Source organism: Eschscholzia californica, unplaced genomic scaffold (assembly GCF_041429995.1).
Source record: "Eschscholzia californica isolate CP2 unplaced genomic scaffold, dmEscCali1.0.p SCAF_6, whole genome shotgun sequence".
Classification (NCBI taxonomy): Eukaryota; Viridiplantae; Streptophyta; class Magnoliopsida; order Ranunculales; family Papaveraceae; genus Eschscholzia; species Eschscholzia californica.
The window spans coordinates 4,548,993-4,574,645 of record NW_028238483.1 but is presented as its reverse complement, the minus strand read 5'-3'; the positions used below and the strand labels follow the sequence as shown (position 1 = coordinate 4,574,645).

General features: G+C 34.2%; 1 long non-coding RNA gene across 1 annotated transcript; it reads left to right on the top strand.

The window, feature by feature from the left end:
- Positions 1–442: 442 nt before the first annotated feature.
- Positions 443–1,452, top strand: LOC147530923 (uncharacterized). Its single transcript, XR_015227749.1, has 3 exons — positions 443–568; positions 721–760; positions 1,224–1,452. It is a non-coding gene; the product is annotated as an uncharacterized LOC147530923 (long non-coding RNA).
- Positions 1,453–25,653: the final 24,201 nt, after the last annotated feature.

Here is a 25,653-nt window from a genome sequence, read left to right as displayed (position 1 = left end):
TCCTCATTAAAGTAAAAAAGTTGTCCCATTGACTCTCTCTAAAACGTCCAAACTCCTTAATGAGATTTTATTCTCACTGGTTTATTATTAATGACGTGAGTAAATGGTGGTTACTCTCCATTTTGTAACGGACCTCTTCTACTCCTCCATTTTCAATTCTTCGGTTACTCTCATTAATCCTTTTTATCTCCATAAAATGGTTCTCCATCTTTCATCCTCATCTTCATCTTTCCAGGTATTTTCTCGACACACACACTCTGTCTCTCTACAAATTTTATCATAGGTAATTTAATTTGATTTGTGTTGTCTTATTGATGATGAATTTCATTAAGTTGATTATGAATTTATTCTACTACAACTTATGAAAGGATTTTTTTTCATGTAGAAATTTGTTTGGAATGATTAGGGTCTTAACCATTTTTCTCTGTTTTCATAACAATTATTTCATGTAGAAATTTGTTTGGAATCATTAGGGTTTTAACCATTTTCCTCTGTTTCCATAACAATTATTTCAGTAGGAAGATAAATTATGAAAGAAGAACAATTGGTGAGGCTCACTTAACCAATGGTGAGGCTGACTGCTGATTTGTTACCTGTCAAAACCCTAATCCTTCTTATTCTTTAACCTTTTATGTCAAGCACTGTTAATCATTTTCTATTTCAGTTTCTTCTTTAGCCCTAACTTTCTTGTTAATTTCCTTCTTTATTTGTTTTTGGCAGGAAAAATGATTGTTGTAGTTGAGACCTTGAGAGCATCTGAGTGAATTACTATTATACTTTAAAATCTAATTTCAATTATTTCGCATCATGCCCTAATATTAATAAGAAATCATAAGCTTTAACATCTCTATCCTATTTGAAATATATTATTGGCTTATTTGAAATCTTTTGGAGTTGTTTTAGATTATTGAATCAATTCCAAATTCTGCATGACAAATTGTTATTAGATACTTAAAGTGCTATTCGTTTACTATCTAAGTTTCTATTTGAAGATTGCAAAAGCGAAAATAAGTAAAACGAAAATGGGCTGAAAATTGGATCCCTCAACCTGATTTTATGATGTTTTCTGGAACTGGATGCATCGCATTCGTCTTATCCAGTTTCACGCCTTTCTCGTATAAGTAAAATTACAAAAGTAAAATTTGGTTTTAGTTCAAAAGTTCATATTATTTTTTGTGTAAGTTATATGGGTTCTTCTTTTTTTCCTTTGAATTGTGTTTCAGGAGTAATAGGAAGAAGATGACAAAGAATGCATCTTCGGTTAATCTTCATTTGCGAGTTTGAGGTGTTTGATGCAATGCCCGAATGAATTTATTTTATTGTTTTTTTTTCTCATTCTCATGGTGTTCTTCACTAATAGTTTGTTCTTCATTGAGGTTGCTCTCTGTGATTGAAGCTTATCAAATCTTATCATGGTGTTTAACTTTGCCGCAGAACCTTTTGTTGAAATTACGGAGCTATTTAGACCTATTTAAACTTCTTTCGCCTTCTCTCACCATCTACCTCTCATTCATTTTCTATTTGCAGGATTTTTTAAAATAAAAATTACTTGCTGATGTAGGAGATGCTAGAACAGTGAATAACAAGGTTAGTATGTAAGATTTTTCAAGTTTTATTTTTTACTACTAAATTGCTAAGGTGCAGTGAAGTATTTTATGCAATTCTGTACTTTCTTCTTCGTTTCTATTTCATTCTTCAAAAGTAATTTATCTATGGGGATAACTTGATATGTGCCCATCATTGGGATTTGCTGCTTCGAAAGCAAACGAGGCTGGTACGCTTGGTGCAAGTTTATTATCCGTATCAGGTGGAGGGTCATTGGTGCAGTTGCTATTTAAGAAACCGATACCTACTCGGTTTCCTTCTGCAAAAGAAGGAGAAAACCGAGAAGTAAGTTTTGTTATCGTGTATCTTGAAAGGCTATTCGATGACATACTTTTTATTCCTATGGGGATCGTTTATCTTGGGAGTCGAGTCCACCTCTCAATACGGTTCGTGCTCTAGATGGGCCAGTATCGTCAGGGTCAACACAGATTTCCTAGCAGCAGCACTCGAAGTTAATATGTCGCTTGGTTCGGTAGTCAGATTTTTGTGCCAGCGTCGATTCAGGAGGTCAAGTCAGAGCCTTGAAAGAAATTTGGTAAAGGATTAAGAAGCTAGGTGATGTGAAATCTAGTGAACCTAAATACTAGGCTAATTAGATCAAATTAAAACTCGCAAGTGTACGAACCGTATGTAAATATGGCAAGAATTACGAGGTCGATCCCACGAAGATTTGTTTGGAATTAAACCTAAACCTAAAATTAACTAATAAACTAGGAAAGTAAACAATTGATTTTTGGAATAATTTGAGAAACTAAGAGTTGAAATTTAGAAAACAAAATAAAGTTGTGATGAAAATCTATAAGTTGGTAAATCTAGGATATTGGAATTCACGACTAACAATCATATTCAAATCTAATATCTAATTCAAATTATTATCTCTCTTTTATAACTCAAAAATTGTTAGAACTCAATCTTCAATTTTCGGAAGATAAAACGATAAAGAACCTTTTGTAATTAACTAAACCCATAACCCACTTCACTTAAAATATCATGCAGTTAGGAACCAAGTTGTTAGTTTCTTAGGCTAACCGAAGTACGGCTAATTCAAAACATTAAAGCACATTAAAAGAGATAATAAAATAAATACGATATTAAAATCTAAATACTCATGTTAGGGTTTCATCCGTTATCCTAGTGGGAGAGTTAGAAACCCATGAATATCAAAGACATGGTTGGATTAATGATAAGAGAAAAAGAATCGGATAGAAAACACCTTTTTTCGCCTTTTTTTCCTTCTGCGCAGCCAAACAGAACCTTAGGGAAAATTATTTTCTCGTCTTCCCGGAAACGATTTCCAGGTGAGAAAATAATTTTCCTTCCCTGGTTTTTCTCTTCCTTCTCTGTTTTCTCTTTATTTCTCTTTCCAAACTTCTCTCTTTCTCTCTCTAAACAAACTATGAACACTCTTTATATTTATAACCGGAACAGAAAAGAAAGAAGAAGAAAAGAGATTTTAATGGTGGTTTTATAATTAATTCAAAATCTCTCTCTCTACAGTATCTCTCTCTCTCTTAACTCTTTTAATCTATCATTCTCTCTCTCACAAAGAGAATAATAAGAAGAAGAAGAAACAGAAAAAGAAAACTCTCTTTCTCCCTTTCTCTCTCTACCCTCGGATTTGATCGTTTAATGGAGGATGATTTTTTCCACCCGGTTTTCTTCTCTTTTATAGAATCAAAAGGGTCGGTTGCTTCATTTCAATCTTTCCTTTTCTTTCTCTCTTTCTATTTTCTCTTCAGTCGGTCGGAAAAGAGGAAGTCGGCCATCGTTTGAAATTTAGAGGGGGGTAGTGGTTCAGGACATTGGAGGACACTCAGAGACAAAATGTTTCAGAGACATTTCAAGACATTTCGGGACATTTGTCCGTAGACAAAATGTCTTTGTGGACATTTCAAGACATTTGATTCATAGAAAAAATGTCTCAGAGACATTTCAAGACATTTGGTTAATGGACAAAATGTCCTGGGGACATTTCAACATATTGAATCCATGGACAAAATGTGTAGTGGATATTATTATTATTATTATTATTATTATTATTATTATTATTATTATTATTATTATTATTATTATTATTATCTCATCACTGAAGGATAATTGGTAGACATTTATTATTTTAATATTATCATTATTGTCAAACCATATGATATAATATATTTGTACACATATTTCAATAATATATTTTTCGACTTTTGTGGACATCTGTGCATATCTGAGGACATTGAAGGCAGTTGGTAGACATTTATTATTTTAATGTAATCATTATTGTCTAATCATACGAAATAAATTTGCCCTACTACTTTGAAAATATATTTTTCGACTTTCGTAGACATCCGTGAATATTTGTGGACATTGATGGCAATTTGTAGACATTTTTTATTTTAATGTAATCATTATTGTCTAATCATACGAAATAAATTTGCCCTACTACTTTCAAAATATATTTTTCGACTTTCGTAGACATCCGTAATATCTGTGGACATTGATAGATATTTAATTGATATTTATTATTTTTAATATTATTACTGTCTTACCATATGAAATAAAAAACAATTAATTAATATTTCCAAATATATATTTTTCGACTTTCGTAGACATATGTAGATATCTGTGGACATTGATGGTCAATTGGTAAATATTTATTATTTAATATAGTTAAATATTAATATAATAATAATATAATATAATATAATATAATAATAATATAATATAATATAATATAATATAATATAATATAATATAATATAATATAATATAATATAATATAATATAATATAATATAATATAATATAATATAATATAATATAATATAATATAATATAATATAATATTTATATTATAATATAATAATAATAATATAATAGTATAGTAATATAATATAATATAATATAATATAATATAATACAATATAATATAATATAATATAATATAATATAATACAATATAATGTAATATAATATAATATAATATAATATAATATAATAATAATACACTAATATAGTAATAAGATAATATTATAATAATATGATTTGATAATAATAATTATTTTTATTACCTTCCTTACTCAAATATATAATAATAATAATAATAATAATAATAATAATAATAATAATACAATAATGTAGTAATATAATAATAAGATAATATTATTATAATATGATTTGATAATAATAATTATTTTTATTATCTTCCTTACTCAAATGTCCCCAAGTATCTACAAGTGTCTTCCATATTTTGAGAGACATTTTTTCTCCAAAAGCTCTTCAAATTTACACTAAAATGTCTCCAAATGTCCCCAAAATCAATTTGTCTTGAAATGTCCCTAATTTCGTGTCCCGAACGAATAACACAGACATTTGGGGACATTTCAAATGTCCCCAACCAATAACACGGACATTTGGGGACATTTGAAATGTCCCCAACCAATAACACAGACATTTGGGGACATTTCAAATGTCCCCAACCAATAACACAGACATTGGGGGACATGAAAATGTCCCCCAATGTCCCCAACCACTACTCCCCCTTTAGAAACAGCTCTCGGTTATAAGGAAGAAGAAGATGATGACGATGACGTCAGATGGCGTCATCCGAGGTGATTTAAAGCTCGGTCTACCCCTTGCTTGACCGAAAGTAGCCCACTTTGTTTCTTGTCCCTCCGATTACTTTGCTGGATGCGCGCCATGTGTCCCTCTTGACTCTTGGTCCATTGAAATTGACCCGAACTTTGACTCGCTATAATTTGCTCATCCGAACTCCGATTTGACTTCCGTTTTCGCCTACGAGTTCGTCTAAGACTCTACTTTCCATCCGAGCACTAATACTGATCATGAAATCAGAATCACAAAATGACCAAAATACCCTCAGTCTGCATTTCTCCGACTTTTATCCGTTTTGCACACTTAACTCTGAAAAAGGTACCTGAGTAGAAAAAGGAGTAATTCATGAGAGTAACTTGCCCTAGATAGACTAACTTGTCCAAATTAAGAGACTAAGATGGGACATTTTCATGTCTCATCAAACATCCCCAAACTTAGATTTCGCTAGTCCTCGAGCAAAACAGAAAAATAAAACTAAACCTAATTCACCACTTTCGTAGGGAATCACGATTGCACTTAGCACGTGCAACAAGCCGTTAAACCCCTAGGTTTCCCCTAGTGGACGAGTTTTGTCTCGTGAGGGTTTGCAGTGAATCTACCCACAAAATTCAACATTTCAAAAATCAAGAAGGGTGTAAAAATACATGATCCAGACTTGTTTATCCAAGAGATTTTTGAAGGCTAATAGAAATGCAATCTAAGTTAATCAAACCATCCAAAAGCTAAAAATCCACTCACTAGTAATCAAGACTCTAAGTGCATGTGACCAGCCATTGTGAATATCATTTCAGTTTGTAACAGACAAGACCTCGATTACCGTCTTAATACATTTCGCCTCGACTGCTGCCTCACCGGTCATACACTCAAAAATTCAAATCACTCAGAATTGGTTCACTCAATGTGTGAGTATGAGTATGAAAGAAAACTCAACACATAACAAAAGCTGGACTAGAAATTTTTTACGAACGACTGATCTCATAGAAAGGAAACAACCACTAATATGGGATGGAGAAGCTAACCTACTCTTCTCACCTGATCTACTTTCTAACCATGTTTTCTAGAGGTCAATAGACACTAAAGATGAACTAGAACTCCCGAGAACTCGACTTCTTCAAATCTTCAAGAATTTTTTCAAGGGATAATTACTTAAATCAAACAAACACTTTTCCCTTCTTTTTCTTTCTTCAAGGGATAGCCAATTTTTTTTTTTTTTTTCTTTCTATATTTTTTTTTCTTTCTTTTTCAAGGGCTAGTCACTTCAAGAACTCTCTTTTTTTCTTTCTTTTTCTTTTTCTTTTTTTTTTTCTTTTTCTTTTTCTTTTTTCTTTTTCTTTTTTTCCTTGAGTTCAATTCTCTTTATTTTCACTTTCATGCCTTATTCTCAGGATTCTAACTGGTAGATGAAGTTCCTATTTTCCTCTAGTTGACACAGTTATCAAGCTTCTCAGAGTACAAGAGAAAGGTTTGCATTCCTGATGACACCCCTAGTGGTTGTGAAATTTAAACTCAGGAGATCATTTGAGTTCTTTTTAGTATTGCGAGGTTGAGTAGCTCTTCAATCTACTCGGAATTAATGCAGAAGAGATCACTCAAAGCTAAAAAAAGGCTCAGATTCTCACACGGGTTAAGTCTCCACTAATGATTACTCAGGTTCTCTCAGAAGTGTCTACTCTTCACCTATCTAACACTCACATGGCTGGTGCACACACAATTTCAAGACTCAACTTTCATGAACAAACCCTTAGCAAGCAGGCAGTCTAACCAACTAGACTTTATAACTATTAACAAGCAAAAATAACTAGATTCACAAATCTAAAAAATTAAAAATTTTGACCCTTTTTAATTTTTGAAATGAAGGACAAAAATCCAATCCCCATCCCCAAACTTAAACTGAACATTGTCCTCAATGTTCTGAAGACTATGAAAAAAAATAATGGAATGAGGGAAAGATATTACCAGATTCGAATGTCCTATATTCGGGTTGCCTCCCAAAAAACGCTAAGTTTAACGTCTTCAGCCAGACGAAACAGATGACTTGAAGAAAAGAAAAATTTACTATAGACCTACTGGATTTTGGTTTAGTGACTCCCCATAAAATAGTAATCGGAAAATTTGAGGGTCAACCCAGAATGTGAAATATCCAATGAGGTCTAGTCTCACGTCTATGTAATGATATAACAGTTTAAGTGAGACTCTCAGAGTGAATGAGCGATCCCCAAACTTAGATGATGCTAAGATCACTAAGTTTGGCAATACACTAAAGATGACTGACATTGGATACAATGGATCCTCATAAACTTGAGAAATGGATTGAGAGTTCGTGTTGGAATTGACAGGTATTTCCATGGGAGGGACACGAGTTTCCGAAAGACGTGGTGCAAAATAATCGAAGAGATTTTCAGGTTCACCTAGACCCACACTCAAACTAGGAGGTTTTAAAGTAGGTTCATCAGGATGTTGCATTGAAATTTCCTCCAAGTTAGGTCCAAGATCCTTAATTTCTGACTTAGGTATGGATGTGGACAAACCTTCTAAAATTTCTTTCATTATCGGGTCATCAGTGTCCTTAAAGAACTCTAAAGTTTCGCCTAAGTCTAGTGAGTCATCACTCTCATTTAAGATTTTAGCAAGCCACAATTCATCATCTTCATCTTCTGCTAGACTTTCATTATGACCTGAAGGGATATCACCATGACTAGGATGAGAAGAACTCTCAATGTCAGTATCCTCCGTCTGTGAGACTTCGGTTCCAACTTTGGTGTTATCAAGAGAAATGTCTTCCTCGTACATCGACTCTTCATCATCTAAAATAATTGGGTATGTCACATGATTTCTAATTATAGTCTCTCTAATCAACTCTTTTTCCTCCTTTAGAATGGGTGAACATTCCGTTATTTGGTGCAGAGTGGGACTTGAAACACTATAATTATTATCACATTGTGTGGCATACACTATATTGTCATGACATTCTTCATCTATTGTATTCCAGTCATGTGGATTTCTATCCGTCATTTTCCTAAATTCTATTTGATTATACTCTTGGGGTTCTCTTCCATGTGTTGATTATACTCTATTGTGCCTTGAGGAATAACTCTACCACTCTGTTCTAGTAAAATATGGGATGACGATTTAGAAATCAGTAGGTCATTTTCATAATGTGGTGAGGAACTTGACTCACTAGATGCCCTACTTGCTAAGTATGCGTTTGCGAACTGAGTAAACTTTTCTGTGCTCTTAACCAAGTCCCTAAGACTTTGTTGCAATGAAGATGAAATTTTGGATGAAAAACCATTGGCTTGCTCAAAATTTCGATGAAGCGGCTGACACATATATGGATCACTAAACTCTGGATTATACTGCATGTGTGAATAATTATTGGGATACTCGAACTGTGGTCTGCAACCTCCTTGAGGTTGATAATGATCCCAATAATTTTCAACACCGTAGACATCAGTCATCGGACTCTCAAAATAATTTTGACTGCTAAAACGTTGATAATTATTGACATCTCTTAACTGAGGGACACAACCTTGTTGCGGTTGATGAAAATTCCAATGATTATCAACGTTATGACTTTCATAACGGGATCGATCAAAATTATTTTGACTTGTGATATTTTCTCCATAAGACGATTCCAACCGTGAGAGTCTTTCCCGCAACTCTACTATTGTCAATCTCTCTTCCAATTCTCTGAAGCAATCTGGATAGAACTCCTCCATTAATGATTTATTTTTTTATTTTTTATTTTTTTTATTTTTTATTTTTTTTATTTTTCGAAAACCAAGGGTTCACCACGAAGATCCTAACGAAACAAGCACAATCAAGCTGACTCCCCCAAGCAACCTAAACAGAATCTAGCAACAAGTTATTGAACGTAGATTTAGTGAATGGCTTGTCAGATTTGCCTAGTAATCTAGACAGCTCCTACTTCGCCATAACACTTGAACTTTGATTGTTATAAAGGTTACTCGATCAGAGTAGTCGGTAAACAATTCTCCAGGAAGACAGCCAACGATGAACGTTGTGATAACCGTCTTCCTTCGGCAAACGTTTCCTCTTCTCGAGGCGGCCTTTTTGACAAGAATTGCTCACACTTTCCTCTAAGAATGCCTAGATAACAATCAAGTTTCCGAGTTGTTAATGAAGGTCCTATGAGCTCGATACCCTAGGGTCACTGTCTAAATTAGATTTTAATTATTAACGAGGCTTAGGATCGTGAATGTTGTTTCCTAAATGGGCAAGAGAACGGTGATGAAATCCGAACTCCTATCTTGTAACTGGGTTTGTGCCCTTACTAGAATGCTTACACTAAACAGTTCGGCAACACAATGAGGCAAACAAATTCACACAATTACCTACTTACAGGAGATTCGTGGGTGATCAGAAAAATTACCTCCCGTTCTAGACGGGCGATGACCTTTGCAGACGACCCGGACCACTATTCCCTTAAGTGTTCGAATCCGAGGCTTCTTCTTCTTTTTTTTTTTTTTTTTTTTTTTTTTTTGCTAATTCTGAAACAATAACAAAAAAGCAGAATTTAGAAAGTTCCTAAAAAAAAAAAAAAAAAAAATTTAGAAATAAAATATTTTTGTGTATTTTTATTGATATATATATATATATATATATATATATATATATATATATATATTAGAAAGCAAATAAATTCCTAAGTTAACTAGTCTAAAAGTCAATTCCAAATTTAGAAACAATTCCTAAAAACAAATCCCTGGCAGCGGCGCCAAAAACTTGATGTGAAATCTAGTTAACCTAAATACTAGGCTAATTAGATCAAATTAAAACTCGCAAGTGTACGAACCGTATGTAAATATGGCAAGAATTACGAGGTCGATCCCACGAAGATTTGTTTGGAATTAAACCTAAACCTAAAATTAACTAATAAACTAGGAAAATAAACAATTGATTTTTGGAATAATTTGAGAAACTAAGAGTTGAAATTTAGAAAACAAAATAAAGTTGTGATGAAAATCTATAAGTTGGTAAATCTAGGATATTGGAATTCACCACTAACAATCATATTCAAATCTAATATCTAATTCAAATTATTATCTCTCTTTTATAACTCAAAAATTGTTAGAACTCAATCTTCAATTTTCGGAAGATAAAACGATAAAGAACCTTTTGTAATTAACTAAACCCATAACCCACTTCACTTAAAATATCATGCAATTAGGAACCAAGTTGTTAGTTTCTTAGGCTAACCGAAGTACGGCTAATTCAAAACATTAAAGCACATTAAAAGAGATAATAAAATAAATACGATATTAAAATCTAAATACTCATGTTAGGGTTTCATCCGTTATCCTAGTGGGAGAGTTAGAAACCCATGAATATCAAAGACATGGTTGGATTAATGATAAGAGGAAAAGAATCGGATAGAAAACACCTTTTTTCGCCTTTTTTTTCCTTCTGCGCAGCCAAACAGAACCTTAGGGAAAATTATTTTCTCGTCTTCCCGGAAACGATTTCCAAGTGAGAAAATAATTTTCCTTCCCTGGTTTTTCTCTTCCTTCTCTGTTTTCTCTTTATTTCTCTTTCCAAACTTCTATCTTTCTCTCTCTAAGCAAACTATGAACACTCTTTATATTTATAACCGGAACAGAAAAGAAAGAAGAAGAAAAGAGATTTTAATGGTGGTTTTATAATTAATTCAAAATCTCTCTCTCTCTACAGTATCTCTCTCTCTCTTAACTCTTTTAATCTATCATTCTCTCTCTCACAAAGAGAATAATAAGAAGAAGAAGAAGAAACAGAAAAAGAAAACTCTCTTTCTCCCTTTCTCTCTCTACCCTCGGATTTGATCGTTTAATGGAGGATGATTTTTTCCACCCGGTTTTCTTCTCTTTTATAGAATCAAAAGGGTCGGTTGCTTCATTTCAATCTTTCCTTTTCTTTCTCTCTTTCTATTTTCTCTTCAGTCGGTCGGAAAAGAGGAAGTCGGCCATCGTTTGAAATTTAGAAACAGCTCTCGGTTATAAGGAAGAAGAAGATGATGACGATGACGTCAGATGGCGTCATCCGAGGTGATTTAAAGCTCGGTGTACTCCTTTGCTTGACCGAAAGTAGCCCACTTTGTTTCTTTTCCCTCCGATTACTTTGCTGGATGCGCGCCATGTGTCCCTCTTGACTCTTGGTCCATTGAAATTGACCCCAACTTTGACTCGCTATAATTTGCTCATCCGAACTCCGATTTGACTTCCGTTTTCGCCTACGAGTTCGTCTAAGACTCTACTTTCCATCCGAGCACTAATACTGATCATGAAATCAGAATCACAAAATGACCAAAATACCCTCAGTCTGCATTTCTCCGACTTTTATCCGTTTTGCACACTTAACTCTGAAAAAGGTACCTGAGTAGAAAAAGGAGTAATTCATGAGAGTAACTTGCCCTAGATAGACTAACTTGTCCAAATTAAGAGACTAAGATGGGACATTTTCATGTCTCATCACTAGGAATGAATGGAATCTGACCATTTCTTTGCTTGAAAGAGGTGGCCCTGAAGCCATGGGATTTGTAGCAGAGATTACATTTGTTTTTTGTTCCCGGGAATTATATTACCAGGCACTAAAACTTGGTGGGTAGGCTATAGAATTAAACAATGTTAAATTAACTTCAGCCTGCCATCAACCTTGACTTCAATTATTTTCATTTGAGTAATTGGGAATTGAGAAATTGTAAGTACTGGAATGATGTATAGTGTTAAACAAGTGTTTGTAATAGTTGATAACTTGAGCCCCCCATCAACCTTGACTTTAAGTTATTCTCATTCATGTCCTTCATTTGATCGGTATAGGGAACTTATGTTTACAAGAACCACGTACAGAAATATTGACTTGAATACGATCATTGTCACTAAGAATCAAAGGGCCAAAGGAAAAACATTATTGTCCTCATCAATGGATTGCAATTTACCTGTTAAATACATTCAGTTTCTCAATTTGTTTGAATAAGAAAGAGCAGTGCTACTACTTAAGTCTATAAAACTTGGTTCTTTTATTTATTCATTTGGTTTGTGCGAGAAGTACCAGAAATTTTGTTTCAATCAATATTGTTTCCTTATTGTTGTAAATTAAGTAGTTGTTTTGTCTTCAGAATTATGTTCATGGGAATTTTTTATCTTGTATATTTTCAAATCCATAGTGGAGAATGCAAACCATTCTTGAAGGCAAAGAACTCGTTTAGTGCAGACCGTAAGGTCGACGAAGTTGCGGAGTGGAACAAGAGGAATTATTCTTCTTTGTGCTATTGCCACTGAACACAAGCTGAAGTGATATATCGGTTAAGTACGTATCAGGTAGCCAACATTGTTACTCGAATATATTTCATAGGTTCTCATGTAATTTGGATAGACCATGAAATGAAATTAAAACTCCACAAATTCAGGCAACATGAAAAAAATTTCAACCAACACATTTATTTGCCTCTACTAGCGTTGTAACATTACGTATTGTTAATGTTATAGGTTTATACATCATTTGATAAAAACACATATTTTTTTTTACGACCTCCAAAGTTGATTGAGCACACACGAGTCTTTAATGATTTAAAAAAACATATGAGTCTTTAAGATGATTAATGTTTGGTCACAAGAAGGAGGCAACAATGAACAATCACATCACCTAAATCCTTTGCATCCTTGAAAATATGAAATGATTTTAAACTTTCTGTTCTTCTGTCAAAATAAGTGTATGTGATATATGAAAAAATAATTAAAAATGAAAAAGAAAAAGTTGTAAGGAGAGAACGAGGATGTACCAAAAACAATAATGATCAATATCAACTTAAAAACATTCGTCAATGACATGGTTAAATTCTCTATCTATGCTTACATTTGATTTTTCCGTGCCGGAGGCACGGGTTATACCTAGTAATTTATTATAATTCCACTTGAATAATAAATTTATACATAACTAATTTTTGAATTTGATATATATTTTAAAATCACATACCAATTGGAACTATTAATTTGCGTCCAGAACGAGATACTGCACATCTCAAAAGACGACCATCATGAGCAGACCCTTCCCACCCAGCAAGTAAGTTATGAAATTTCATATCAAACCCACATGCTACAAGAACATTATGAGAAATGTAAGCTTTTTAATTGCGATATCTATGTTGGTCTTTGATAGGAACAGTTGCTCTAACATGTGTACCATCAGTTGCACCGACTGCGTCCTATAAAATATATGTGTTATGATTGACTAAAGTACTTAGTTGTAAAAGAACAAAACACTCTTTAATCTAGACCAACCTTGAAGTACTCATGCTAAGTTTGTCGACGACCTCCATCCATCGAAAAGTTAGCACTTGTTGCTGGTTTAACAACATCTTTGTAAAGCGGAAGTACTGTTGACAACACTATGCCGAAATACTTACTCACTGTTTCACATGATCAAATGAATTGAAGAACTGAACTGCGATTACGTTGATCGTGCCCAATTGTGTACAAAAATATAACAACTTGTTCTTCTACTTTCACATTTCGATTATCGACTAAACCATAACCTCGTAAGCGTACACATAAGTGTCGAAATAGCTCTCGTTTCTTTCGAAGTTGTGCGTGAAAATATCGATTGGTCTCGGAATAAATTCTTTGCAATATGTTGTTTCTATCTTGGTCCCGATTTATGTAAGCTCTTCTTTCAATAGTAGCATGTCTTTTACGTCAATTACTCAAATAGGCATCTATGATGATAATCATCATAGTACATACAATACGTAACCTTAATTGTGATGTTTGCATTATATTCGTAGTTGTTATATATATATATATATAACAAAAGAGTTGTATATACAACTATACAAACAATCTAGAAAGAAATAGAGATAAAAAATATTTGTTTTAATTAACCAAATATCTATTACTACAAAGGGTGTGAACAGTAGCTGGATTGATAAAAGATAAAATAAAGTATATAAACAAGTATACTTATTTTTTGTTTGTGTTCTATAATTAATTGATTTACGATTTTTACTACCAACCTAGAGAGATAAAAAGATAAACAGTGATTGTTATTGAACTATTTTTTATTTGTCTTCTTTAATTAATTTATTCATGGTTCCTACTATCAATCTAGAGAGAAAAAGAGTGATTGTCCTGAGCTAATGTTTGTAAAGAGTCAAGATAAGATAGCATTGACCAGTTGACTGAGATAAAGGGAAAAAGAGATAAAAAAAATACAAACATTAATTGAGGTTGAAATCTCCAATTAACTTACTATGTACACTTGTATAATCTATAGTTACTTTCCCCATAAGACATTGACTGATTTCCTACTACCTACACTAGTACAATCTACAAAGATAAAGGGAGTGAAAGTGATGAATAGAAAGATAAAGAGAGAGAAGAAGGAAAAAATTATGTGTACTTGAAATAGTTAATGTCTTGTAGCTTTTTTGTTTATACTTTTGCTGCTGCAACGTCCTTTTGATGATTATGTGAAAGAAATTATTTTATTTATAGTATATTCGGAAATGTTTCAACTTTCTTGTGCATGTTAAGAAAGAGAAATTTAGAAAAAAAAGTTATATTATGCGCCGTGCATTCGTGAATGTCTAGTAAATATTATATATATTCACGCATTTAGATGAGTATGTGAAAGAAAAATTACTTTATTTATAGTACATTCACAAATGTCCAGTACATTTCAAATTTCCTATGCATGTTAAGAAGGCAAAGTATAGAAAAAAAATTATATTATGCATCGTACATTCGTAAATGTCCAGTAAATATCATATATGTTCCCGCATGTATATTTATGTTCCCGTATGTAGATGATTATGTGAAAGAAAAATTATTTCATTTATAGTATATTCGCAAATGTCTAGTACATTTCAAAGTTACCTGTGCATGTTAAGAAGGCAAAGTATAGAAAAAAGTTATATTATACATCATACATTCGTAAATGTCCAGTAAATATCATATATTTTTCCGGATGTAGATGATTATGTGAAAGAAAAATTATTTTATATATAGTACATTCGCAAATGTCCAGTACAATCAAAATTACCTTTGCATGTTAAGAAGGCAAGTATAGAAAAAATAATATATTATGCGCCGTATATTCGCACATGTATAGTAAATTCACATATCTCCTCGCAGTTAAATGATTATGTGAAAGAAAAATTATTTCATTTATAGTATATTCGCAAATGTCCAATATATTTTCAAAGTTACCTGTGCATGTTAAGAAGGCAAAGTATAGAAAAAAGTTACATTACACATCATACATTTGTAAATGTCCAGTAAATATCATATATATTTCCGGATGTAGATGATTATGTGAAAGAAAAATTATTTTATATATAGTACATTCGCAAATGTCCTGTACAATCAAAATTACCTTTGCATGTTAAGAAGGCAAGTATAGAAAAAATAATATATTATGCACCGTATATTCGCACATGTATAGTAAATATCACATGTATCCTCGAGGTTAAATGATTATGTGAAAGAAAAATTATTTTATTTATAGTACATTCGCAAATGTCAAGTACATTTCAAAATTTCATGTGCATGTTAAGAAGGCAACGTATAGAAAAAAAAAATTATAGTACGCACTGTACAATCGTAAATGTGCAGCAAATATCATATATATCCCCGCAATTATTCTTATTTTTCATCTCTCTTTTACCTAATCCATATACATTCAATGGAAATGTAACATTTTATAAACCAAAATGGATATTAGTTCCTAAAACAGTATAGATGTCATTGCAATACTAGTAATATAAAACTTCGAAGTATGGATAACAAAAAAATTTTGTATGTGTGTCAGGAGATTAAAGATGGTGGCCCCAAAGACGAAACAAACCCCAAAAAGTCCGAAAGAAGCGACATCCACAAGAAAAAATCCAATCAAAAGAATAAGCAATGTGGATGAGGAAGTGTAAAGAAATAAACAACAGAGTAAAACCTTGGTTATAACAGAGGTAATGTGTATGAAATATTTCAATTTTTGCTTAAAATTTTGCTTAAAATTATGCGTTATTATCCAGAAAAATACAAAAAACTAGATTTTAAAAGATGTTTGGGCAAATAAATATATGTTATATACAATACATTTCCTTGTTTTTTTTTTACATAATGAAAATGATTCGTTGTTAACAAGGAAAATACAAAAAATTGGTTGTAAGTTATTTTGACATATCAATAAACTAGGTGTCCACCGCGTCCTACGGACGCGGTAGATCCCTTTTAGCTAACGCTTTTGGTATTTTACCTGTCGTGGTCGTCCATGTCTCAGTGGTGTATGTATCTCGAGGTTGTGCATATCCAAATGTGAAATGCGTCGCGAATTTCATTTCTACACCATCAAACATCATACAGGATTTGTAATTCGCATATTCTATGCGAATCACAGATCTTTGTGTCATCCTCGATGTTATAGAAATCAAATTTGTGACGCATTTCACATTTGGATATGCACAACCTCGAGATAATACACCACTGAGACATGGTCGACCACGACAGGTACAATACCAAAAGCGTTAGCTAAAAGGGATCTACCGCGTCCGTAGGACGCGGTGGACACCTAGTTGAGGAGGAAAAAAATGTTCATTAATGTACCAAAAACTAAACAAAATAACAAATAATATCATTGAAGTTTACATCAATCCGATAATCAAATGGTTACATTAATCCGATAATCTAGTGAACATAACTTTGACTTGTTATAACAAACATCTTCAATCCTAAAAATTTATCAACATATTCGTATAACTTTGAAAAATAAAGGAAATGACATAATTAAAAAAACCTAAATCTGGAAAAAGAAGAGAACATGAACATTATACATGTACTAAAGAAGAACAAAAAATAATTACATATCTAGAGTACATGTACTAAAGAAGAACAAAAAATAATTACATATCTAGAGTAATTGGAAGACAAAAGAAAACTACAAATAAATAATAGTAAAATTCCAAGAGAACTTGAATTTCCTGCAAAATCATATTTATTGAACTAATTAGTGTGATAAAAACAGAGGAATAGAGAATGTATAAAGAAAGTGAGTATTAGGAAGATAGATTTACTCGGAAGAAGCAACAAAAATAATTTACATTACCTGCAAAAAATGATCATTAGAATCAAAACAGAGAAAACCAAAGAAAAGTTGAGGATGTGACTAAGTAAAATTAAGAGAAAGATCGACTCAATAAGTAAAATTATGGGAAGATCCACTAAAGAAGAAGAAAATGTCAAAGAAGATTATTACCACCTGTAAAAGTAAACAAAAAATAATTGGCAAAAATAAAAAGAAGAGTTAACATAGAAAAGATTGAAACTCAAAAATAAAAAAAAAATATCAAACAGTTAAAAAGAATGACACTAAAAAAAAATTATAACTTTACAAGAAGAAGAAAGTAAACATTGTTACATAATTTAGAAGAAGAAGAAGTCAATTGTTGACGTAGATTATTACTAAGAAGTCAATTGTTGATGTAGATTAGTAATTCTTCCTTCACTCATGCCTCTAACATGTCTATCTGCTCTCTCTTGTTCAGGTCCTTCTCTCTTCAACTACTAAAACAAAGAAAACCAATGTTAAAGAAATAAGTAGTCAAGAAGATGATTAAAAAAAGAAAATCATGTGGCTATTTTAACATCCAAAGAGATTCAATTGAATCAGTATTGATAAAGAGATATTTAACCGAGTGTGATGAGTTGTGATTTCCTCACTCCTAACCGAGAGATAGTAGGAATTTCGTAGAGAATGAGAAATTTTAGGGTAGAAAACAGGTAGCTTTGGGGTAGTTATTTTGTTATTAATTTTAAATCTAGATTGTTCAATTAAAGAGATGTGAATCGTGGGTGGGTAGAGAAGTTGAAACTGAATTTAGTTTGAGCAGTTTTTTTTTTCAATCCAAATTCAACCATTAGATCGTAAAGTTCTTGATGTAAATCCAACGGACGTGAATATCCGAGAGATAAATCAACGGTCCATCTCAAAAAACACCATTGTGTTTTATATAATAGATGTTATTTACAACACATCTCCTGTGTTTTATCATACATGATATAAAATGTTTGTGTGAGCAAAATCCTGGTTATAACAGAGATAATAACCTGGTAACCAAATAGGTATTGTCTGTGAAATAATGAATTTTTTATAGTCCATTTCCAGTTGTATGTTATAAATAATGCAAAATGTTGGTTGGAAACTGTTAATTAATTATCGATAGCTTAATGATTTTTTTCTCTATAAGGTTGGAGCAAGTGTAAAGAACATCAAATAGAAAGGAAAGCAAATTGTAGGGAGAACAATTGATTTGGTTGGAGAGCCAAAATTCATTCCTGATTGCACTCTTAAACATTAGGAACCATGTGACTGAAGAAATGAAAGAGGAGATCAACCAAACTCCATTTGCTTTAATTTTTGAGACACTGGCTGAAGGTTTGATGATGAGGGAAAACTACATCAATCGTCCCAACAAGGCAATATTAGACATTCTTTGTCGTTACAAAAAATCGACAAAGAAATTTGTTATTGGAGGGATTGAGTTGGAGTTCAAACAAGAAGATTGTTCTTTGCTTCTTGTGATGCCAATAGAGGGATCTGAGTATGAGGCTTTCCCTAAGAACAATGACCAGGATCCTTTCAAGAGTGACTTTTTGATGAAGTATTTTGGGAAGACACATCAAGAGGGCAAAAATAAACATCAAGGGATTTCAAGCGTTATCATATCAAAGGTCGTTGATAAATGTGTGAGGAATCAAGATCCTGCAACTGAATTTGTGGGACTAATGATTATGTTTTTGTCGGCAACTTTCCTTTTTGTGACGATGTCTGGATTTACGGTGTTGCCAAATATTTACCAGAACCTACAGACTCGTCGATCCATCAATCAGGTTTCCTGGCCAAGGACTATACTTTCCTACATGATGGAGAGTATCGATAAACACTTCGAAGACCCAATCAAAGCTTCGGGATGCCTCATTCTATTGCCAGTAAGTTATTATATCGATAAACACTTCGAAGACCCGATTAAAGCTTCAGGAAATTTATAGTGCAAAAAAAGTAATGTATTATAAATAATGTATTTTTAACATTAAATTTTTTATTCTTCACAAGTTCTGGGTGTGCATGCACACTGGAGTGTTCCTCTAGAGCCGTAGACATGCAGGGAAATACCCCCTAGATAGTGATGAAGGAGATGCCCTTCGACCAAAGATGTAATACGAGCAATTTATCAGATAGGACAATTGATGAAGAAGATCATCAGGTCTGGACGATTTAGGGATCGTAGTGTTTAGCTAGAAACCAACTACGATCGTCGAATTACTAAGTAATTCGTGGCTAACTTCGACCAGATCCTACATCGAGTTACACCAAAGAATGTCGACTCGATAGGATGATATGACTAGAGGGATGAGACATATATAAATAGGTAAGACCCATAGATATGTCCAAAGGGCCTAAAAGAAGTTAGGCAAAGATAATACAAAAGGCCCAAATGAAGGGTATTTAGGTCGGGCACCAAAAGGGATATTTTGGGGCCCAAAAGGGGACGCCTAGATCTGCCCAAGATGGGCATGATGTGGTCGGCCAAGCTATGAGAGACAAGGAAATAGCAACTAGTTGCTATTTGCAAGGGTTTCCTTAATCTTATTCAAAAGGGACTTTTAGGAAACCTAATTAGGGTTGGACTCTAACTTAGGGTTCTATATAAGGTCTCTTAAGACTTGTTTACGGCGTGGAAAATTCTTAAGGAGCTTTCTTACTCTACAACATCAAGTAGAGAAAGAAAAAAAGATAATTCCCAAACTATCTATCTAGTCAAAAGAAGAAGTTTTTCATCAAACTACTAGTGGTGTTCTAGCAAGCAACAAGGTGGGAGATCAAGTTGATCATTTGGGTGACTTGAGTCGAGGAGAAACAATTTGAGCTCTTGGTCTTCACATTCGATTGGAAAGGTTTCAGGGAAAATTTAGCCATTAAGGTAATCTCTAACTTCTTGGTTCATCATTAGCTTATGCATGAGATCCTGGGGATACTAGTGTTAGACATATTATATGTCTGAGATTCCGCTACCACCACTAGGAGACGCCATAACCCAACAGTGGCGTCAGAGCCTATTGCCCATAGCTAATTTTGGCTAAGTTTCAAACCAATCTATGCTTGTTTTGATAGATCGATGTGTCTAAAAGTGTTTTAGGTATCGATTTGTTTAGTTTGAATGTGATTTGAAGTTATTCAAACTAGTTTTCAAAGTTGATGAGTGAAAAGAGTTTCAAAAGATTCGATTTTGATTGATTTCGGTTTTGAAAAGTGTTTTCAAAAGAATTGATTTTCAATGATTTTAGACTAGTTTGAAAATCAAAATTTGGGTCTTTTGAATATCTAAAAAGATGGAACAACAACTTTGAAAGCAAAAAGGAAGAAAAAGGAAACTTGGAAGGTTTCAAAATTTTAGAAGTTGCCATAGTTCTGGCCGGACGCGTCTCGGCCAGACTAGGTTGGGCCTCAAAAAACCCAAGAACGTCTCGTACTTAGTCCGAGACACAATGGAACTTCACCAGACGCGTCTGGAGTACCCTAAGCATCTCGGTCTTTGACCGAGATGGGCTAGGACCTCGGCCATGGGGCCAGACGCATCTAGGATGCGTCTAGGACGGCCTAGGACGTCTCGTCTTTGACTGAGACGTCCAACAAGGCTCGGCCTTGGTCCAGACATGTCTAGGATGCACCTGGGCTATAGGCTAGCGTCCTGTCCTAGGGCCAGAATGCGTCCTATGCCCAGACCGAGACTCAGATGCGTCTGCCCTACCTAGACACGTCTGGTCTCGGCCAGACCGTGCATATGCTCAACCCAAGCTATTGGCCTAGAGCCGAACCAAGCTCGGACCAGACCTATGCACCACCTAGGCTTCTATGGTCGGGATTAACTTGTTGGGCCTTGACCAAATATTGTCCCGGGCCATTCCGAGTTTGATCTAGGACCATGGGTCGAGATTTTACGGGCCTTGACCCGAGTGGGAGTTTTTTCGACAAAGTCCAATTTTTCGCCCAGTTCCACCCAAATTTTACCGAAATTGTCTCGGACCACCCGAAGGCCCGTAACGGGTTTTTCTTAAAATTGATTTTGGAAATCATCAAAAGTCAAGCCATTTTTCTGAAATTGACCCTGGCCTCCGAAGGCTCAAGCGGAGTTTTTTCTTAAAATTGATTTTGGAATTCATTAAGATAAAACCGAAACACACCATTAGTCGAAATTCTTCTAATATAGACTTAAGGTCCATATGTGACATAGAGATGTCGACAAAAGTATCTCCTGAACAATCATGCATATATAATTGTTAGCCTTGAATATTATATGAATGCATGCGATGTTAATGCGGGAACTAGTATTGCTGATGTCGAAAATTGGCTCCCGGTTAAATCAACATGAAAAAAGGAGTTGATGCATGACAACCTCCGTTATGACGGAATGTTCTGTTTGGAGAGGTGAGATTCCTCTATTCAGCTCTACTTCTCTGCTCTGCTCCGCTTCTCTGCTCCCTGCTTCTTGCTCCAGCTCTTGATTCCTTGTTCCAGCTCCTGATTCCTTGCTCCTGTTCGTCTGTTCCCAAGGGGGGAAAACTTGCAAAGGGTTCGAAAACCACTCCGACGCTCAAGATAGTCAGGGTGCTCTTTGCAGTAAAAGAATGAATATTGATTGATCCTTTTGGGGGGCGAGTTATGAGAACTCTGTTTTTGGGGGGGCGATCCTTCTGGTATGAAGAGATCTTAGATTTAGGAGAGATGGTGTAAACTATCTAACAGTGTTTCCAAGAGGTCAATAGGCTTTAATGATGAGGTAAACTAATACTCCTGAGAACTCGACCTCTTCAGATCTTCAAGAACTACTTCAAGCGATAAACACTCTAACACAACTAAAATAACACTTTTTTTTCTTCAATTTTTCTATATATATTTTTTTAATCTTTTTTTCACAAACAAACTGTAGTAATAACAATCATAATTCCAAAAGGACTTATTATTCTTTCCATGGGTAAAATTCTCTTCACTTTGCTTCATGCCTTATTCTCATGGTTCTAAATGGTAAATTGATTTTATCTTCCTCTAGTTGACACTGTTTTCAAGTTTCTCAGAGTACAAGAGAATGATTTTCATTCCTAAGGACATCCCTAGTGGTGGTAAATTTTGAACTCAAGAGATCAAATTAGCTCTTTCGAATATTGCAAGGTTGAGTAGCTCTTCACTCTACTCGGAGTTAGCGCAGAAGAAATCAGTCAAAGCAAAAAAGAAAGGCTCAGAATCTCACATAGGTTAAGTTTCCACTAATGAGCAATCTAGTGCTCACAGAAAAGTCCTGATGCAGGCACATCTAAGACGACCTCACAAGGCCACACGACCATGGCCTAGTCGACCAAAGATTAGTAGTTTAGTAAGATTCCTAATTTAAGTATGATTCATAATGAATCTAGGTTTAGGAAGTTTCATTATTTCAATATCTCTATTATTTAGGAAAGTCCAGTTTGTGTCTATCTAGGAAAGTTTAGTAGTCTATAAAAGGAGCTCCAGTCTTTGTTTATGATTCACATTGAAGAGAAAAACCATTGAAGTTAATTAAGTTTTAGTTTATTTATCGTTTTCTTTACCGTTCTTCATTTATTTTATTGTTCCTCTTTTAATTCCGCTGCGTCTACATCAAGTGGTATCAGAGCCATCAAAATTCTGGATTTTTTTTTTTTACAAAAAAAAAAATATCTATGGATACATCTCCTATCGAATGTTGGAAATTTTTTCCACGTTTATGTTGGGATCCTATTCGAGATACAATTCAATTTTATATTGATCGAGAAGATGAAAGAAAAATTCATCAAGTTTCTAAAATTCCACTCTCCGAAGGTCAATTTCATATAAATTTCTAGATTCAACACATGGAAGATTGGTTCAGAAATCAAGACGTTCCTGACGAAGATAAGGTTTTTTTGGTTGAGCAACATATGTCCGAAAGAATCTATGAACAATTCAATGCCATGCAATGGAGACTTATTGATCAAGGAAAATCGATCATTGATGATTAGGATACATTGAAAAGTATTTTCAGGTATGGTTTTCTTCCTCTCGATGAATGTTTGTCATGTGTAGAAACAAAAATTGAATTGAGAAGACAGTTCTCCGAAGTTACTTCAGTCACTAAGATCGATGATATTGAAGGAGAAGTTCAAGGAAAAAGGAACAAAATTCTCCAATGACCGAGGAAGAAGAAAGAAGTAAATTTTCTTCATCAAACCTAACTTCTATTCGTGATGTGAAGAAACCATGTTCGGACGAATTATTTGATGCATATGCAATTCCGGGAGAAGACATCCTTGTTTCGAATCATAAAATTTTTCCTACACCATATTCAATGCAAAATTCGCCATATTCACCATCACCTCCATCTTCTAATTATACACCACAACCAACTACTTGTCAATACCAACCACCACCACCACAACCTGGTCCACCGTACTTTTATTATACACCACCACCGTGTTTATCACCGTATTCACCACCGTATTCACCATCGTATTCACCACCGTATTCACCACCGTATTCACCATCGTATTCACCACCGTCTTCACCACCACCTCCGTACTCTTATTATTCACCACCACCACCTCATTCATCATATTATTCTACACCTACAACCGTTACTACAACTTTTGAAACCGAAAGAGGGAACATTGAAAGAGAACTCCTAACAGAAATCTTACCACCACAACCGCCTATTTTCTCTTTCCACCAAGAAGACGATGTGATTATTAATTCAATTGCTACGACTACTAGGGTTGACGATTTGGACCAAGCTGCTAGTGTTTTTCCTGAAGAAGATGACTGTGGAATATCCCATGGCCCTTCAATGGATACCGCAACGACGAGACCTCTCGTCACCATCCAGAACTCAGAAGAAGAGATGATTGAGGAGACAAGGACGAAGGAACTAAGTAGGTCAACAATGGAACTCGATAATCTCTACTTTCCTCAATCATTCCATGATACAACCATTAATGAAATTAAAAGAAAATCCACTCCTCTCGACCTTCTCTCCCGCGACACTGATGTCGTCTTGGAACAGTACGAATCTCCACTAAATCTCGATGAATTTTCTGAATTCGATGCATTACAAGAGGATTACGAAATCAATCGGCATTTAAATCATATCAGAAGCTTAAAACAACCGACTACTAATGAAGTTCTATCTAGGTCGGTTGCAGTGAGGAATAAAAAAACGAGCCGATTTGGACGAGTTGGTAATTGAGGGAAATTACTTCTCAAAACATGGGATGAGAGATAGAGAATCTTATTTGCATCCTGAGTATATTGGTGAGTTTCAGGATCAAAGTGGAAGGGGTAGAGATAAGCCAGAGGAGAGATTGTTTGATACGTTGATTAAGAAGTCTGAAGAAGCTATTTTGGTTGCTAAAATTAGAGGTGACCAACAAAGATTAGGGATTACTGAGAAGAATTTGGCTGATAATGAGAGAGATGAAGAAGAGATGGAAGAAAAAGAATCAATAAAATCAAAAACGGAAGAAGAAGATGATGACTATGAGATGGAAGTGGAAGTAGAAAAGAAAGCAGCTAGTGACCACAACCCACTCCAATGCCGAGAAAAACTCAAACCGACCCTACTACACCAAATTCAGGAAATCGAAGAGGCAATTGAAGAATTCTGGTTGAAAAAACTATGTTTGCACACTCAATTCCCATGAATGGCTAAGGTTTTTCTTGGGAATAATCATGAATCAATTACAAGTTCTAGGTTTTCTTCATGGAACCAAGTGGAAGACGCACATCACGTGTTCGATCAAATGTCCCTCACGGGATTTTCACCTACTCGTTTATTTCCATTCAAGAAAGAAGTCAATAGGACAAATTCTAGTGCTACACGAAATATTTCCGCTACAAAACTGAAATTTTTTCATATATCGGCTAAGATTTGTCTTCTACGGATTTTCAGCAAATTTCGTGAAAAGTGGGAATTAAGGATCGGTATGGCGAAGTTCATCATATGCGGGTGCATCAAAAGGTTTTCTTCATCGAAAAGGTTCAGGACAAACCTTCTGGGGAAAGGGGAGCTGATGCAGGCGCATCTAAGATGGCCTCACAAGGCCACACGACCATGGCCTAGTCGACCAAAGATTAGCAGTTTAGTAAGAGTCCTAATTTAAGTATGATTCATAATGAATCTAGGTTTAGGAAGTTTCATTATTTCAATATCTCTATTATTTAGGAAAGTCCAGCTTGTGTCTATCTAGGAAAGTTTAGTAGTCTATAAAAGGAGGTCTAGTCATTGTTTATGATTCACATTGAAGAGAAAAACCATTGAAGTTAATTAAGTTTTAGTTTATTTATCGTTTTCTTTACCGTTCTTCGTTTATTTTGTTGTTCCTCTTTTAATTCCGCTGCGTCTACATCAAGTCCACTCTTC